Source organism: Oncorhynchus clarkii, chromosome 16, assembly GCF_045791955.1.
Source record: "Oncorhynchus clarkii lewisi isolate Uvic-CL-2024 chromosome 16, UVic_Ocla_1.0, whole genome shotgun sequence".
Lineage (NCBI taxonomy): Eukaryota > Metazoa > Chordata > Actinopteri > Salmoniformes > Salmonidae > Oncorhynchus > Oncorhynchus clarkii.
This window is the reverse complement of record NC_092162.1, coordinates 61436311-61441529: the sequence shown is the minus strand read 5'-3', so window position 1 is coordinate 61441529 and position 5219 is coordinate 61436311. Positions and strand designations below refer to the sequence as shown.

Genomic DNA, 5219 nt, shown 5'->3' with positions numbered 1-5219 from the left:
TACTTTATCACTGACCTCAACCCAGTGTCTCTTAGAGCGTTCACAGCCAGTCCATTAACACCCCTATCAGACCACTTGAACAGAGCAATACTCAGTCATGAGGCATCAAAGAAAGGAAGGGAATAATATTAAACTGCTGGGGGTCCTTGTCAAATGGCAGAGTTGTTGAGTTTCTTCTTCTTGCTTACTCCTCATGTCCTCTCTCCTCTCCTCTCGCCTCACATACTTCTCAAAACCCATTAGATGAGAAAAATAGAGATTCCTCCCTCTGAACTTCAGCAATGCGTACAATGAAATGCTTGTAATGGCAATGCTGAGATTTGAACTCAGGATCTCCTGTTTGCTAGACAGAAGCTATAACCAACTAAGCTACTGCACCCATAGCTGTATGTTCTATTGTGGGTATGAAAGCCCACACCTGTTAGAATCAAACCAGTCTTATTGATTTAACCCTTATCTCTGTCTAGCAAAATCACATGTCATTTCCTATTGGAATCGATACGGACTCCTTCAATTGACTAGGAACAGGGTTTATTTGGACCCAAAGTGGCTACTGAGCATAGGAGAGGTGGGTCGCGAGATATGAGTAAACATTTTTAATCACACACCATTTCAACTTAATTTGGGTCTTTTGAGGACAGAAATGTATCACTTGGGTGTCGAGCTGAAAACTCTTTAGAACCTCTGAAATAAGAGATGAATTAGTTAATTTAACTCATTAACCTACCATGAGCTGTGGGATCTTGTGTTTCTTAGCTATCACAGTAAGTTTTAAATAGTTCAAAATTCAAAACTGGTTTGCTGCTGTCACAACGGAGAGTACTAACCACTATATGATCATTGCAAGGTACCAGAGCTTTCTTGAAGAGGCTATTCATGTTAACACAGTGATGGTTACAAGCTGGCTAAACACTAGAGCTGTTAGCCAGTTCAGCTTTACTCAGTTGGTGCGTTTCAATTCATTCAAAAAGGGCCCTTTTTCCGTGACATTGGAATATCTCAATTGCAGGCTCCTCACGTCTTCTCTCCACTTGCCACGCCTACTTCTCAAAACCCCTTGGATGAGAAAAATAGAGGACTCTATCCCTCCAACGGTTACAATGAAGCAATGGTAAAGGTACTGCTGAGATTTAATCTCAGGATTTGCCTGTTTCTTAGACAAGTGATTTAACTGAAAAAGCCGCAGCACAAAAAGATGTAAATCCTTGTCAGTGCCATGACCAGGATTTTAAGGATTTTAAGACAACTAACCACTATACAGTCACAGCTTGCTTGGGGAGTCTATTCATGTTGGCACAGTGATGTGTACAAGCTGGCTAAACGCTGGAATGGGTAGCCAGTTCAGCTTTACTCAGTTGGTACGTTTCAATCCATTCAAAAATTGCAATTTTTACGTGACATTGGATAATCTTAATTGCATGCTTCTCATGTCTTCTCCCCACTGGCCTCGCTTACTTATCAAAACCAATTGGATCAGAAAAACAGAGAGCCCTCTCATCATACTTTCTCCACCAATGACTACACTGAAGTACTTGGAAAGGCACAGCTGGGATTTGAACTCAGGATCTCCTGTTTGCAAGACAGGGACTTCAACTATGCCACAGCACCCACAGATGTAATCACACACTATTTCTTATTCATTTGGGTATTTTGAGGACAGTAACAGTATCAACTAAGTGTCATACTGAAAATTCGTAAGAATCTCTGAAACAGCAGATGAACCAGTTAATGTAACTCACTAATGTACCATGAGCTGGGGGATTTTGTCAAATGCCAGAGTTTGTGTTTCTCAGCTTACACAGTAAGTTTGAAGTAGTTAAAAATACAAACCTATTGCCATGTCTTTGTTCATTTCAGTGCCGTGAACAGGATTCAAACTTGGGTTTCTGCTGCCACAAGGTAGAGTACTAACCACTATACGATCACTTCACGTTACTAAATGATAGAGGTCCCTCCGACATTCTCCACCAATTGGTACAATGAAGTGCTTGTAAAGGAATTGCAGAGATTCAAACTCCGGATGTCCTGTTTGCTAGACAGGTACTTTAACCAACTAAGCACAACACTAATAGATGTCATTTCTATTGCGGATATTGAAATCTAAACCTATTTAAAGTTTCTTAAGAAATGCTATAGATGGAAGGAAAGTAGTGCAGAAACCCGCCCAAAAATATTTAGGCAACAACTAATTAAATCCCTTCTAGACTAAACATTTGACTGTAATAGTGAAGGTCTAAACTTGGCAGTAGAAAACCTAAACAATATATTTGACCTCAGCTTCCCTATCAAATCTAAAAATGTCAAGTTGAAAACCTAAGAAAATTAACAACAATGACAAATGGTTTGATGAAAAATGCAAAAACCTAAGAAAGAAATTTGAGAAACCTATCCAACCAAAATCAGAGATCCAGAAAACCTGAGTCTATGTCTTCACTATGGTGAATCACTAACGCAATACAGAGATACACTATGGAAAAAGAAGAAACAGCACGTCAGAATTAGCCTCAATATAATTGAAGAATCCATAGAATGAACACTTCCGGGCAAATTTGAAAACACTAAACAGACATCACGAAGACTTCTTCCAAAACGGAGATGTATGGATAAACCTCTTCACAAATTGTTTTGGCACTATAACAAAGTACAAATAGCAAAAGCATATACATGATCAAATACAAATCTTAGAATCAACTATTAAAGACTACCAGAATGCACTGGATTCTCCAATTACATTGAAGGAACTACAGGACAAGATACAAACCATCCAACCCAAAAAGGCCTGTGGTGTTGATCCTGGTCCTGGTCCTGGTCCTTAATGAAATGATAAAATATAGAGACCACAAATTCCAATTGGCTATTCTTAATCCTTAGCTCTGGCATCTTTTCCAATATTTAGAACCAAGGACTGATCACCCCAATCCACACATTTTTTTTGTAGGGGTTGATACATTTTTTTGTTAGGGAAAATCAAGTGGAAATTATAAACTTCAGAAGCTGTTTTTAACCTCAAATACATTCCAAGTTTAAAATGTCCTGCATTGCATGAAAGTTCTCCTGAAACAGGATGATCAAATTAAGATCCCTACATCTGTAGAGTCACAAACACACAAGCTATCAGAGAGATACCCTTCCCAAGTGTATCTTTCAATACCTCAATCCCTTACCTTATTGAAACCACTTTAAATGGTTTCAAAATAAACAATAATAACCTATTTGCATTTTGCTAGGACTCTCTGGGAGGGGCAAAATGGAAAACTAGCCATTATTGGCAGAAAAGCTTGGAACTCAATTTCTTATTGTTCTATTAACTAATCTACCGCCTAGTGATGTGACCAGCAGGCTGACATTTCAGGCGGTTTTACAATCAGCTCTTACACTAAATGTGCACTAACAACATTTCCCCAATTTCACAGTATCATTCCAACCTCAGTGTGGAAATATATATAAAACACAGGAAAATCAAATGTTTGACTGCACTGGGCCTTTTAATGATCAGCGTGAGCAGTACCCTGGTCTGGATAGCAGCACTATTAAACCTGACTTATGTCTTCCATTTAACATTTCACAAAGCACAGCTTTGCACAGCATACCAAGGTGATGATGGAGTGATTGTGTGTGTGTGGGTGTGTGGTGCGTCCTTTTGCAGAGGGGTATACATATTGAGGAGAGGGAAGGGAGGGTGTGGCGTGTATGTGCATGCATGTGTACTTGTGTGTTAAATGAATATACCCAGGAGTGTGAACAAACACGTGGCCCACTGACACCCCATAAACAAGACAGACTGCCTGGACCACTATAAGATCACATGAGATGTATATTCCATATAAAACTGTAGAGGGGAGGTCAATGCTCCATGGCAATTCATTCTAATACAGTATACAACACATTGAGGAAATATAAAAGATAAATGGAGGGTGAAAAATAGGAACAGAGGAAAGAAATCACATCACCTGGTCAAGGGGACAGGGTAGCAATCCCTGCAGACTACCAGCCTTAAATTAATGTGCACATCCCCAGTCTTCATCAAGCTGTCATCATCAAGTTCTTGCCTGGTTTAGATCTTATCTGTCGGAAAAATCAATTGTAAGTTTCGGTGTTCCCCAAGGTTCTCTTTTCTATTTTTGGGGGAGGTGGATCAGCTTTATTATTGTGGATAGATTGTTGCTTCCATCAATGTAATTGTCTGCATCATTTCCAATCCCCCATATATTTTTTGCTAAATATATCTATATACACACAAACACACACTCATATAAACATTCAAACATATACACATACATACATTTACACTATATATATATATATATATACACACACCTTCCTTTATTATTCCCTGCCACCCCCTACCACCCCTCCCCCAATTGGAGATTTGAATGAACAATAACACTGATGCTTCTACTTCCAGCTTATACATACTAATACATTTTACAGACACAATCAATTTTACAATAGTCATATTTTGTTTGTTTTTAGTCCAGGCCTTCCTCTATTTCTGATGTCCATCCAGTTCTATTTACCATATATTTGTAACTGCTATTTCACAACATGTCTGAACCTATATACAGTTGAAGTCGGAAGTCTACATATACCTTAGCCAAAAATTCCCTGTCTTACGTCTCAGTTAGGATCACCACTTTATTTTAAGAATGTGAAATGTCAGAATAATAGTAGAGAGAATGATTTGTTTCAGCTTTTATTTATTTCATCACATTCCCAGTGGGTCAGATATTTACATACACTGAATTAGTTTTTAGTAGCATTGCCTTTAAATTGTTTAACTTGTGTCAAACGTTTTGGGTAGCCTTCCACAAGCTTCCCACAATAAGGAGGGTGAATTTTGGCCCATTCCTCCTGACAGAGCTGCCGTAACTGAGTCAGGTTTGTAGCCATCCTTGCTCGCACACGCTTTTTCAGTTCTGCCCCCAAATGTTCTATGGGATTGAGGTCAGGGCTTTTTGATGGCCACTCCAATGCCTTGACTTTGTTGTCTTTAAGCCATTTTGCCACAACTTTGGAAGTATGCTTGGGGTCATTGTCCATTTGGAAGACCCATTTGCGACCAAGCTTTAACTTCTTGACTGATGTCTTGAGATGTTGCTTCAATATATGCACATAATTTTCCTACCTCATGATGCCCTCTATTTTGTGAAGTGCACCAGTCCCTCCTGCAGCAAAGCACCCCCACAACATAATGCTGCCACCCCTGTGCTTCACGGTTG

The 5219-nt window shown here is 39.2% G+C and overlaps 1 non-coding gene across 1 annotated transcript; it reads right to left on the bottom strand.

Moving 5' to 3' along the window:
* Nucleotides 1-305: 305 nt before the first annotated feature.
* Nucleotides 306-379, bottom strand: trnaa-agc (transfer RNA alanine (anticodon AGC)). The gene has a single exon. It is a non-coding gene; the product is annotated as a tRNA-Ala (tRNA).
* Between the last annotated feature and the right edge of the window lie 4840 nt (nt 380-5219).